The 13,725-nt window shown below is 40.7% G+C and overlaps 1 pseudogene; it reads left to right on the forward strand.

Moving 5' to 3' along the window:
• The first annotated feature begins 12,623 nt into the window (after positions 1-12,623).
• LOC136306185 (ATP synthase subunit gamma, mitochondrial-like) lies at positions 12,624-13,511 on the forward strand (annotated as a pseudogene).
• Positions 13,512-13,725: the final 214 nt, after the last annotated feature.

Genomic DNA, 13,725 nt, shown 5'->3' on the forward strand with positions numbered 1-13,725 from the left:
CCTCCTGATCAGGCAGCCCCTGTTTTCTTATTCATGCAGTTACCCTATGTCTTTTGATTGGAGCATTTAATCCATTTACATTTAAAGTTAGTATTGATATGTACTTATTTATTGCCATTTTATTCTTTAAATTTACAATCCTCTTTCTCTCAATATCTTTTTTGTTGTTGCTCTTTTTATAGCAGGCCCCTTAATATTTTGTGGGTTGTGTGTGTGTGTGTGTGTGTGTGTGTCAGAGATAGAGACAGAGAGAGGTACAGATAGGGACAGACAGGAAGGGAGAGAGATGAGAAGCATCAAATTTTTATTGTGGCACCTTAGTTGTTCATTGATTGCTTTCTTATATATGCCTTGATCAGGAAGCTACAGTAGAGTGAGTGACCTTTTGCTGAAGGTCAATAATGTTGGGCTTCAAGCCAGCGACCTATGGGCTCAAACCAGCAACCATGGGGTCATGTGTATGAGCTCACATTCAAGCCAGCAATCCCGTGCTCAAGCTGATGAGCCCACGCTCAAGCTGGCGATCTTGGGGTTTCAAACCTGGGTCCTCTGCATCTCAAATGCTCTACCTACTATGCTACTGCCTGGTCAGGCAACATTTCTTACAGTACTGGTTTGGTTGTAATAAATGCCTTGAGTCTTTTCCTTTTTGTCTGGGAAGTTTTTTATTTCTCCTTCAATTTAAAATGTTAGCCTTTCTGGATAAAGTAGTCTTGGTTGTTTGTAGATTTTTGTTTTGCATGATTTTGAATATTTCTTGCCATTCTCTTCTGGCCTCAAGTGTTCCTATGAAGAAGTCAGATGTTATCTTTATGGGGGTTCCTCTGTAAGTAACTAATTGCTTTTCTCTTGTAGCTATTTGTATTTTTTCTTTGTCTCTTAACTTTGGCATTTTAATTATGATGTGTCTTGGTGTAGGCTTCCTTGGGTTCCTCTTTAATGGGATGTTGTGCTTCTTGAACTTCTGTGACTTTTTTCTTCATCAATATAGGAAAATTTTCCACTGATTTTTTCAAATAAGTTCTCTATACTTTGTTCATTCTCTTCTTCTTCAGGAACCCCTATGATGGGGGTTGTTGTTTCTCTTCATGTTGTCACAGTTCCTCAGTCTTTTTGAGCTTCTTTTCTTTTGCTGCTCTGCTTCTGTGCTTTCATTTATTTTGTCAACTAAATCGCTGATTTGATCCTCTGCTTCATCCAGCCTGCTGTTAATTTCTTCTAGTGCAGTCTTGATTTCTGATATTGTATTTGTCATTTCTGACAGTTTTTTTCTATGTTTTCAGTGTCCTTTATGATGCTTGCTATTTCTTTAAGTTCTCATTGTGAACATACATTCAGCTTCCTAAAAATCATTTTTTTAAAAATCTGTGTCTGCTAGTTTGGTTACTTCCATTTCACTTAGTTCTTTTTCTGGGGATATCTCTTGTTGATTCATTTGTGATGTATTTCTTTGCCCATTTTGTCTATGTATTAGGTAGCACTATTTGACTTTGAAATTTCTTGTGGTGTCTTTATAAGAAAGATGGGCTTGGTGGTACTGACCTCCAAGCCACCTGAGTTCCTTGTTCTAGGAATGCTTCTTGAGGGTAGTATTTCCTTCCTTTTGTATGTGAATATTAAATACAGTTGGTCCTTTCATGCATGCTTGTGGTTATCCCTTCAGGCTGGCTGGCTCTAAGGGTCAACCTTGATTATGTGTATTCAACACTATGCAGTTTCTTTCCTGTTGGGTGTATTTATTGTCCACAGTGTCTGGTGCCTGCTGGACTCCTCCTTTGGGTGTGCATCTAGTGTAGTTATCTCAGTCTGGGGTTGGTGCCACCTACTACTGGTTGTGTTGGTTCTAGGTCCTCTTAGGATGGCGTCAGCCATAGTTTGTAACCTGCCATGGGTTACCTGTCTAGAGCTACTGCTCTGTTTGCTATTTGTGTCTGCATTTCCTGTGCCTGGGTAGTATGGAGGGGTCAACCTATGTATAAGGATCAGCTTCTTCCTGCTTAGAGATGACAGCAGCTCTGTAAAAGTCCCAAGCTCCATAAGACTTGCCTCCACTTTTCAGCTGCTCCACCTCCTCCTGCATCTGCCTGGTCTTCCCACAGAATTTTCTGTAGAAAGACTGTATTGAGTGCTCAAACTGGCCTCACCCAACCAACCCCTTTACAGGTTGCAAGCTTAGTGGGTTAGGGCAGCTGAGGTTGGGAATACAATGTTAGTGGAACCCCCTACTTCAGGGATGTCTTGAAGGGGTCTAAGTTCTTCAGGAACTTAGTATGGGAAAAGTGGCTTCTAATCCAGAGCCTAATCTCTCAGCCACTGCCAACTACTCAAATTTTATTTTTTCCCAGCCAGGTGAGTGCAGGTTCAGATTGAGTGTGGCCGACAGCCTCATCTGCAGAAGTCCTTCTAGCTGATGAGAACCTGGTCTCAGGGAGGAAGACTGAGAGAGTCCTCTCCTGGGGTTGAGTGTCCCCCTCCAGGAAGTGGTTAAGCCTTTCAACCAGACTCAACAATAGGCTAATGGGGACCTACACTTTAAATGTCCATGCTCAAGCCTCTCTTTACCTTCCCCCTGTGGAACCTAGCTCAGCAGGGCCGGATATCCAGCACCTGGTCTGGCTGTCTCTGAAGTTCCACCTGGTCCAATGTACATGAGCTACTGTGCTGGTGCTGATTACAGAAAGCAGAACTCACCTCAACTGAGCCAAGCCGAGGAACACTTCCTTAAGACACACCATTAGGTTCTGAACCAATGCTCTCTACAGCTGGCCACTGGATGTGCTGGTCCTGGGCCTCCCTGGAGGAAACCTGGTGCAAACCAGTGGGGAAACTGCCTATGACTGGCCCTCAGAAACCTTTTTGGAGCTAAAAGCCATTCAGAGTTTGTGGCTGCCTCTGCTGGGCCCAGGTGCACATGGAAATACCAAGCACACACCTAGGCTGGTTTGTACCCACACTGGACCTGGGGGAAGGTCCGCAAATGGCCAAGGTTCCTCGAGACCCACCTTCTGCAGCCTCTGTCTGCTGGCTGCTTGTTGAACTCAGCCACTGAAAAAACCTCTGGTAGAGTCTAGAGCAGCGGTTCTCAACCTGGGGGTCGCGATCCCGGCAGGGGGGTCGAACGATGGCTTTAGGCGACCCCTCTAGGCGACTCCTGTGTTTTGATCGTTCGACACCCTCCCCCCCCCCCCCGTCGGGGTCGCGACCCACAGGTTGCGAACCACTGGTCTAGAGCCTGCAGCAATTCAGGGATTAGGAAGAGTGGTGGCTGTGGATTGGCCCCAGGTGTCAGTCTGTCCAGACTTTTATCACAGACTTCAGTAGGGGGTGGCCCCAGGATTCCAGTGAGTGTGGCCTCTGAGACCCAGAGGTGTGGTCTGCCCATAGTATAGACAGTTTCTGTTGAATCTCCTGTGAGGCGGAAGCACCAGTCATAGATTAGAGAGAGTGCAGGGGAAACACTGTAGCCTCTATGCCAGAAAACTGAGTCACTGGTGTGCTCCCTGCTTCTTAGCTTACTTCTCAGAATGACTCAGTCTTTAAAGGGTGGGGCAGGAAAGAGAGACTCTGAGGGCAAGGCAGTTGCTTTTCCCCAGGCTAATGCCGCTCAGAGGGGACTATTCCACCCAAGAAAGATGGCAACTGTGGTACTGGAAAATGACTCAGCAGAGGGCTTCCGGTGGCTGTCCCCTACGGTGCCTCTCCCTGGGCCTCCAACTTCACACTCTCCTCACACAGCTTTAGTCTTCTAAGCCCTCCTTCCACCAGAGCCCCATTAAGTTCTCATTGAGAACATCCATTATTGATCTAAGATCTTTGAATGAGACTTTCTACTCTGGCCCTTTATAATGGAGCCTGAGTCTCTGAGAGCTCCTGTCTCTCTCGCAGACAAACACCTCAGCTCTTTTCACTGCCAAATGCTGTGTAGGTGCCTCTTCTGGGCTCTGGGGCTCTAGGCTGGGGCACCCGGCCTGGGGCTTAGGACCCTCACCTCTCAGGGTGAACTTCCTCCCCGCAGTGAGAGTTTCTCCAACCCTCCACTCCTGCTTGCTCCTGGAAGCAGGCAGCCCTTTCCACATTTCTGCCCTGCCTACCAGTCTCATTTTGGCTTTTTCTGTGATCCTTGGTTATAGACTCCTCTGTTTAGTTCAAAGGTGGTTTTTTAAGATGATTTTTCTTAATTTAAGTTGTAATCCAATTTGGTCCTGGGAGGTGGCAGTTGGAACATCTGCCTACTCCATCTCCATCTTGGAATCTCAGGATTTTCTCTAAACATTTTTGTGTCAAGTTCCTTCTGAAGTCTGATGAAGTCTATATATTCCTTCTCAGAATAATGGTTTAAATACAAAGAAAATCAATTACATTAAGTTATAATCATAAAAACATTTTAAATAGGTGATATAATAAAATCTGATAGTACAAAAAGTTTTGAAATATTGATAAATAACAGTATGTAGAAGTGAGCTCAACAACTATCATAGGGTAAAAGTAGTGATGATCATAAATGAGATACCTGCAACAGACACAATTTGATATAAACTGCTTATGATTTCTGTTGGTGACAGTCACAGATATTATGAATACTTTTGTGCTTTCAAACCTATATTCAGAATGGAAAGAAATGCTTAATGTCAATTAAATATGAGCTAAAATAAAGATGTAATTTTTTCCATCCAATTCTCAGATCCTCTAAATAATAGTATAAAACAAGAAGCCTGGGGATTCAAATATGGGTAATGAATTCAATTAGAAATTTATGTTACTAGTTTAGCTGAGAAGTGATCATGTATAAATATTAATAGCTAATGTTGACTGAGAACTTAATTATATTCCAGGCACTGTTCAAAGTACTACATATGATGAGTCAGGGCTGCACCTATTTTATAGGTGCAGAAATGGAAGCAGAGAGAGCTAAAAAACTTCATTCAGTTCTGAGTATCAAGATCAGATTTTGAACTGAGGTTGTTTGACTTGAGGACTTCACTCTTATCCACTTTTAGTGTAAAATAATGTATTAGAAGCATGTAGGAAAAAGAGTGAACAAGACATAGAGAAGCAAGAAGAGAGAGGAATTAACAAAGAAGCCCAGATGAAGTGGCGGTATTGAAAAAATATCTGCCGGCCAGTTTTTCCCTTCTTGTTATTTCTTCACCATCCTACCCCAGTAGACTCTCGTCATTAAGGGTAAGCCATGAGGCGGAGGTTTATTGCCTCTAGGAAAGTAGAGAAAACACTATCTAGAAAACTGGCATATGCTATACATTATTTTTCGGGGCTGAAAATAGAAAAAGGGAGAAAATGGGAGATTCCATTTATATATCCTTGCTCCTTTTTTCAGTCAAAACTTTGCTGAGAGAGGTAAGTAGAGCAGAAAAATCCAGACAAATTTCAGAGAATCAAAGAATCTTGTGGCTGGTGCCCTGATTCCTGTGTAGCATGAACGTCAGAAAGCATTAAGAGAATTACTCTGCTCATCATGGTCCTATATCTAATATGTTACCAGGTAAGTAGCAATGGCTAAGAAGATGAATAGACTAGGGGCATTCACATTGGATCCTGAACTCTCCAGATGGTTTCTGAGAAAGCATCCAAAAGCCACCAGGTAACCAAAGGGGATAGCTTGCTAAACGGGTTGCTGGATTGGCTGCTAGATTTAGATGAGGATGACAAAGTACAGGGACCTCATAACTGGAGGCAATAGTGTAGTCATGAATAGCAGGTGCCAGCATAATGTTCCAAAAACAAGATGCTCAGCAATATATCAGTGGCTACCTTACAGGAAACTCAGTTACCAAGGAGCTCAACTAAGGTAAAGCAGATGCATCAAGAGGAGAGGATGATGCAGTTGAGATCAATCAGAACAAACCACCTCAATGAAAAGCTGTGAGGGAGAACCAGGAAACTCTCTGCAGTGCCAGGAAGCTAAGTGAGCTTCTTTACTCTGGATTCATCTAGAAAAACAGGACAGTGGGAGGAAGAGAGTATTTCTGAAGTGTGAAATGCTGATAAAGAGTAATAGCCCCCCAATTAAATGTATTTTTTGGTGATGTCCAATTTATTCTTTTTTTTTTAATTTTGGTAAAATAAAACAACAAAATTTACCATCTTAACCATTTTTTAAATGTATATTTCAGTAATGTCAAACATATTCACATTGCTGTGCAACATATCTGTAGAACTTCATCTCCCAGAACTGAAACTTCATACTCAGGGAACAACTCTGTTTGCATCCCCCAATCACCACCACCTGCAGCCCCTGGCCACCACCATTTTACTGTGTTTCTATGAAACTGATTACCTCCAACACCTTAGATAAATGAAATCATATAGTATTTTTCTTTAAAAATCCCCTAAATTTTAAACTGGAAAATTGGTAACTATGATTGGCAAGCTTGAGCACTTTCTATTGTTGAGGAGTGGAGGTTCAAAAGCAAGATGAGATCAGCTAAACACCATAAAGTAAGTTACATCTCTTTATCCCTGGTTTGTGACCATTACAACCCAACCCCACTAATGTGAGATAACACTATTAAAATTGTGTGAAAGAGAATCATCAGACTCTAGAGCTTGACTCTCAGGCTGAAGAGCAACATGGATATCAACTGAGTCTTATCTCTTGAAAAGCCAACATGACTCCACTATCATTTTCTTAGGCTCTTTAAACTGTTCTTCCCCATTACTTTCTGCATGTACTCCTTCTACACCGGCTTTGTAGTCCATTCTCTAAATGTGCCTTATCTACTCTATGTAGAACCTGAGTTGTCTCTGCCTCCCCCCTCTGCACTCTCAATACTTTGAAAATTCAGCACTCAAAGAAAGGGGCATCCCCCTATAAGCTCTGCATACCATTTCTTTCACACATTTCTGACCCTGGCTTCATACTGACTTGGATCTCTAATCTAAGTTTATAATCACTCTACGATGTAGATATTGGCTGTGTCTAAAACTTGGGCATCCTAGACAGGTTCTGAATGACTGCAGCATTTGGTGCAAATAAATATTACTATGGGACTGTGTCCATCTACTGGTCGGGCAGCTATGGCAAAGAATCAGATCAACTCTTAGAAAGCTGAAGGAAATCAAGTCTGATTACTCTGTGGGTAGACTTCCAAGATAGCTCATCTCTAGGAGTTCAGTCATTTCAGTTCTCACTGGAACTTTCTTCCAGTTCAAGGAATTATCAACAACATCATTAGCAATATTGGCCTTCTCTGAAAAGAATATAGAACCTCATACCTTCTTAGTTGACAATTTATCTGTTGTGTTATAAATTTCAAAGGCAGTTTTAGCAATGTTTTTTTTATAACGTGCCAAAATTTGTTTACTAACATAGAATAATTTCTGTACATTCACATAACAGATTAGATAATGCCTGCATCTTGCTAAAGCAGTCTGTGTACTTGGTCTTCACCAAAGCTGTTTGGCAGTTTTAATTTAATCTGTTAATCTTAAAGGGTACACTATATAGAGATCCAGCATAGGGTTTCATTTTCTGTGGAACTCAGTTAATGGTAATTGAACATGAAATGTTGATAATAACAATCTGAATCTATTCTATACCATAGCAAAGCAAAAATTAAAATAAAGTGCCTTTAACTGGTTAGTAAACTAGAAAGTCTTAAATCCAGAATCTTTCATAGCTCTCATGACAAAAAAAAATACTGTCAAGAATCTGGAACTCTTGACTTAATCAAATTATTTCACCAGATCAAGGATATTACATTAGAATGCCATTGTTTATATTTCTCTTTAAAATAATTAATAGCAAATGATACTATTTTTAATTTTATAAAACCTATTTAATATAAAAAACTACTTTTAACTCTACATATAAGACTTATGTACTCAGTAGCAGTTATATTTAATCAGAAAAACGAATCTCCTAGGATCTGAAATCTTATAAGATACAGACTCATTTCAGCCCTGATGTTCCTAAATCCAAACATGCTGCAAAGATCAAGTCAGCTGTACTGAGCGTGGCCCACAGCCACATTGTGATTTTGGGAGCACATAGTTGGCAGGGCTGCACTATATAGTCTGTCTAAGAGAACTCTAGCCAGGTTCTTGCCAGCAGTAAGTAACAAGATGTCTTGATAGTTGCCTCAGTGAGTCTCGTTGCTTTGAGTAATAAAAATAGCCAAGAACTTTTGATAAAAGATTTATTAGTAGCAGAAACTTAAAACTCAGAAATTCAAAGTTTTCTTAGTGAAAAATTTACACTGCAATGCACTGAATTTTTCACTGAAATGACATGAATACTTTGAAAAACAGTTTGGCCATTTCTAATAAAATAAACGTACTCATCATATGACCTGGCAATTCCATACCTAGGTATTTACCCAAGAGAAATAAATACATATATCCACAGCAAAGCTTGTATGTGAATTTCAGAGTTGTTTTACTCATAAGAGCCGCAAACAGGAAACAACCTAAATGTCTGCACCTGTTGAATGGATAAGCAATTTATGCTACATCCATAAAATAGAGAACCAACTGAACAATGTACTAATACATTGGACAACATGGATGATTTTCAAAAGACCGGTGTTAAATGAAAAAAATCAAACACAAAAGACTCCATTCTGCTTGAATCCACTTATATGACATTCTAGACAAAGGTAAAAATCTAGGAACAGTAAATTAGTGGTTGCCAGGAACTGGAGGTGAGTAAAGAGACTGACTACAAAGTGGCATGAGGAAAATTTTTGTGGTAATGGAAATATTCTGTATCTTGAACACATATACAACTGAGTGTCCTAACTTATGAAACTTTACACTTAAGAATAGTACATTCTAAATTAGTACAACCATTATGGAAGAAAGTATGGTGATTCCTCAAAAAACTGAAAATAGAACTACCTTATGACCCAGCAATCCCTCTACTGGGTATATACCCCAAAAACTCAGAAACATTGATACACAAAGACACATGCAGCCCCATGTTCATTGCAGCATTGTTTACAGTGGCCAAGACATGGAAACAACCAAAAAGCCCATCAATAGATGATTGGATAAAGAGATTGTGGCACATATACACTATGGAATACTACTCAGCCATAAGAAATGAGGACATCGGATCATTTACAGCAAAATGGTGGGATCTTGATAACATTATACGAAGTGAAATAAGTAAATCAGAAAAAGCCAGGAACTGCATTATTCCATACGTAGGTGGGACATAAAAGTGAGACTAAGAGACATTGATAAGAGTGTGGTGGTTATGGGAGGAGGGGGGAGAGGGAGAGGGAAAGGGGGAGGGGGAGGGGCACAAAGAAAACTAGATAGAAGGTGACAGAGGACAATCTGACTTTGGGTGATGAGTATGCAACATAATTGAACGACAAGATAACCTGGACATGTTATCTTTGAATATATGTATCCTGATTTATTGATGTCACCCCATTAAAAAAATAAAATTATTAAAAAAAAAGAATAGTACATTCATTATATTTTATATAAAAGTTTACCTTTTCTAATTTATTTATTTATTTTTTCTTTTTCAAGTAAGAGGAAGGGAGATAGAGAGACAGACTCTGACATGCACCCCAACTAGGACCCACCTGGCAACTCCTATCTGGGGCTAATTCCTATCTGGGGCTAATGCTCTGCCCATCTGGGGCCATGCTCACAACCGAGCTATTTTTAGTATCTGAGGTGGAGGCTCCACAAAGCCATACTCAGTGCCTGGGGCCAAAGTGCTTGAACCAATCAAGCCATGGCTGCAGAAGGGGAAGAGAGGGAAAGAAAAGGGGGAAGAGGGTGGGGTGGAAAAGCAGATGGTCACTTCTCCTGTGTGCCCTGACTGGGAATCAAAACCAGGATATACACACGTAGGCTGACACTCTACCTCTGAGCCAACCAGGCAGGGTTGGTTTTCCTTTTCTTAAATCTACCTTTAAGAAAAGAACTTGAGGCAATAGGTGGGGGAATAGATAACACAAGAATGACCATGGGTTGATATGGTTAAAACTGGGTGATAGATCACTGGGGATTCACTAGACAATTCCCTCTACTTCTGAATATGTTTAAACTTTTCCATACTTAAGTTAATTTTCTTTTTTTGCACTGTAAACTGCTAGGTTTGTGCCATGTACATCCCTCCAACCATCTTGCCACACTTTTCCCTGGGACAAAGCATAAAACTTTTGGAACTTCCACACAATTAATCAAAGAAAAAAATTCCATTGGTTATATTTTTAACATATACAGTGTGTCCGTAAAGTGATGGTGCACTTTTGACCGGTCACAGGAAAGCAACAAAAGACGATAGAAATGTGAAATCTGCACCAAATAAAAGGGAAACCCTCCCAGTTTCTGTAGAATGATGTGGCAGCATGTGTGCATGTGCATGCGCAGATGATGATGTAACACCGTGTATACAGCGGAGCAGCCCACGGCCATGCCAGTCGAGATGTGGATGGTACAGAGAAAATTCAGTGTGTGCTGTGGCTCACTAAATTCGAATCCGGGACTAAAATGCAACGTGAATATCGGTGCATTTATAACGAAGCGCCACCACATAGCAATAACATTACTCGGTGGGATAAGCAGTTGAAGGAAACCGGCAGTTTGGTGGAGAAACCCTGTTCTGGTAGGCCATCAGTCAGTGATGAGTCTGTAGAGGCTATATGGGATAGCTACCTAAGGAGCCCTAAAAAAATCTGTGCATGAGCCCACATCGAACTGCACTGAATAGGTATGAAACTGGGAGAGTTTTCCTTTGATTTGGTGCAGATTTCACATTTCTGTCGTCTTTTGTTGCTTTCCTGTGATCAGTCAAAAGGGCACCATGACTTTACGGACACACCGTATATACAAACTAACAATTATAAAAACTAAATCCATAGTAAATAAAATTATGGTCAATGTTTTTTAAAATTAAGTTCATTAGAAGCAAAAATATATACTTAAATGTGTCACTGAGATATTTCTCTCAGTCTTTAGAGTTTACCTAATTATGAGACAAAACATTCATTTAAATACTACAAAATGAAAAGAATAAAGCCCTAATTACTCATTCAATCATTCACACAATAAATATGTCTGAGTGTCTACTATGTTAAACACACCATAATCTATTTTTTGAGAAATCCACAAATTAAATGCAACCAGCTATAACAGATTTGCTAAGTGTGTGGAAAGAAAAATTAATACTTCCTTGAACGGAAAGTAGATATGGCTGGGGAGAGATAGTGAGAGGTCTAGAAAAGAATCTACACGTACTTTAGACCTAGAAAGATGAGTCAGAAGTTTAACTGTCCAGGAGAGAGTTGTGGATGGAGGATAGGGAAGAAGGGAGAAAGAAAAGGAGTAGATTCCAGGGAAATAGGAGAGCACAAGCAAAGAAATGAGGGCAGAAGTACATAGCATAGTTGGGGACTGCCTGAAATGTACAAAATCAACAAAGCAAAACTGAATAATTCATTTATAATTGATGCCCAATCTGTTACTGTCAAGTCTATGAATGGTGCAGTTAATAAATGCATACTGCAAATGAATTAATCAATTTATTCTACAAACAGAAAAACTGGTTTTGCCCCATGGTCATAAGGTATGTCTATAACTCTGGCAACTCTGGCCAGCCTATCTGCAAAGATACATTCAAGTTAACCCTGAGGCAAGACTCTGGAAATACAGTTACGTTTACTTTATTATTTTTGACTCTTAACAGATGCATTTAAGATCCACCTTTTTTGCCCTGGCCGGTTGGCTCAGTGGTAGAGCATCGGCCTGGCGTGCGGGGGACCCGGGTTCGATTCCCGACCAGGGCACATAGGAGAAGCGCCCATTTGCTTCTCCACCACCCCCCCTCCTTCCTCTCTGTCTCTCTCTTCCCCTTCCGCAGCCAAGGCTTCATTGGAGCAAAGATGGCCCGGGCGCTGGGGATGGCTCCTTGGCCTCTGCCCCAGGCACTGGAGTGGCTCTGGTCGCAGCAGGGCAACACCACGGAGGGGCAGAGCATCGCCCCCTGGTGGGCAGAGCGTCGCCCTTGGTGGGCATGCCGGGTGGATCCCGGTCGGTTGCATGCGGGAGTCTGTCTGACTGTCTCTCCCTGTTTCCAGCTTCAGAAAAATACAAAAAAAAAAAAAAAAAAATCCACCTTTTTTTTTTTTTTAAGCCTTTCCTTAGCATTCTGGAAGGAGTTGTAGAGGAGAGGATAATTTGCTAGTTAAATTTAGGAGACTACATAACCATTAATCAAGGATCATCTAAATGATCTCCTAAACAGCACAAAATTATTATATTATTATTAAAAATCTGCTTGTTGTTCCACCTGGCTAAAATCTTGTTGCTAGCATGGTTGAGGACTCACATTCATGACAGACCCACATTATCATCATGATGCTCTCATGAGGAAAAAGAAAGTTGTTCTCCTCACTACATGATACTAGTGAGGATCAGCCCTTTCCTTTCTTCTCTTCTTTATCCAGTACCAACAAGGGAGGATTAGGTGGGCTTCTTTTACTTCTGACTCTCTAACATATAAAGCAACAATTTTTTAAATGGCAAACACTAACTTCCTTAAAAACAATTAATTCAGTAGTATTCAATTATGAGTGGTTATGCTGTATATTCTTATACATTGAAGAGCTCATTGATGTTGCTTCAGCAGGGCCAATGCCACCATGTTCTCTCAGGTGGGCATCACTGGGGTCTTGGCCTGGGCCATGTAACTGCACTAGATCCAAGCTCAAAATATGGCAACACTGAAAGATATGTCCAGGCAACTGAAACAATAAAAACATCCAGAAAATTCCAAGTCTATGAAAATGACAGCAAAGCAAAATGTGCCTGAGCTGAGAGGGAGCTGGAACTGGCCCGAGTATATGAAACAGGGTCATTGGCTCTGTGTGAAAAGGCTGATGTTGAGGTGCCTGAACACAAGAAGAAGCACCCCCTATCTGTGTGTCTTCCAATAGAGGTCTTAATGTGATACCCATTCCTCCATTGTTAAACAGATGAAAAGTGAGGTGGCTATGTTCACAGCAGCAGAAAAAGAAGTGAATATTGTTGGAATTGGTGATTAAAGTAAGGGCATACTTCACAGGACTCATTCTGACCAGTTTCTGGTTACATTCAAAGAAATGGGAAGAAAACCCTCTACTTTTAGAGGTGCGTCAGTTATTGTCCTGGAATTATCAAATTCTGGATATAAATTTGATGAAAGTCTATTGTATTTAATCGATTCAAGTCTGTCATCTGCTACAAGACAGAAGAAAAGCCCATCTTTTCCCTTAATACCATTGCAAGTGCTGAGAGTGTGAGCATCTATCATGCCATTGATGCTGACATGCTGCAGAATTACCAGGAATACAATCTGGCCAACATCATCTACTGTTCTCTGAAGGAATTCACCATGAGTGAGCAAAGTGCCAGGATGACTGCCATGCACAATGCGAGCAAGAATGCTTCTGAGATGATTGACAAATTGACTGGCTTTCAACTGCACACAGTAAGCTGTCATCACAAAGGAGTTGATTGAAATAATTTCTGGTGCTGCAGCTCTGGATTAATGAAAATAAATTTTATTCTCAGAAAAGAGGTAAAGAAGAATTTTGTTTTCAGCTTACTGCTGTCCTGGTCAGAAGAAATTATTGGTCCATTGTTTAATTATTAAAGACAGTAAGATATTTATAGATTATCTGATATATAAAATATACAGTGTGTCTGTAAAGTCATGGTACACTTTTGACTGGTCACAGGAAAGCGACAAAAGATGATAGAAAT

The sequence above is a fragment of the Saccopteryx bilineata genome, chromosome 5, assembly GCF_036850765.1.
Source record: "Saccopteryx bilineata isolate mSacBil1 chromosome 5, mSacBil1_pri_phased_curated, whole genome shotgun sequence".
Classification (NCBI taxonomy): Eukaryota; Metazoa; Chordata; class Mammalia; order Chiroptera; family Emballonuridae; genus Saccopteryx; species Saccopteryx bilineata.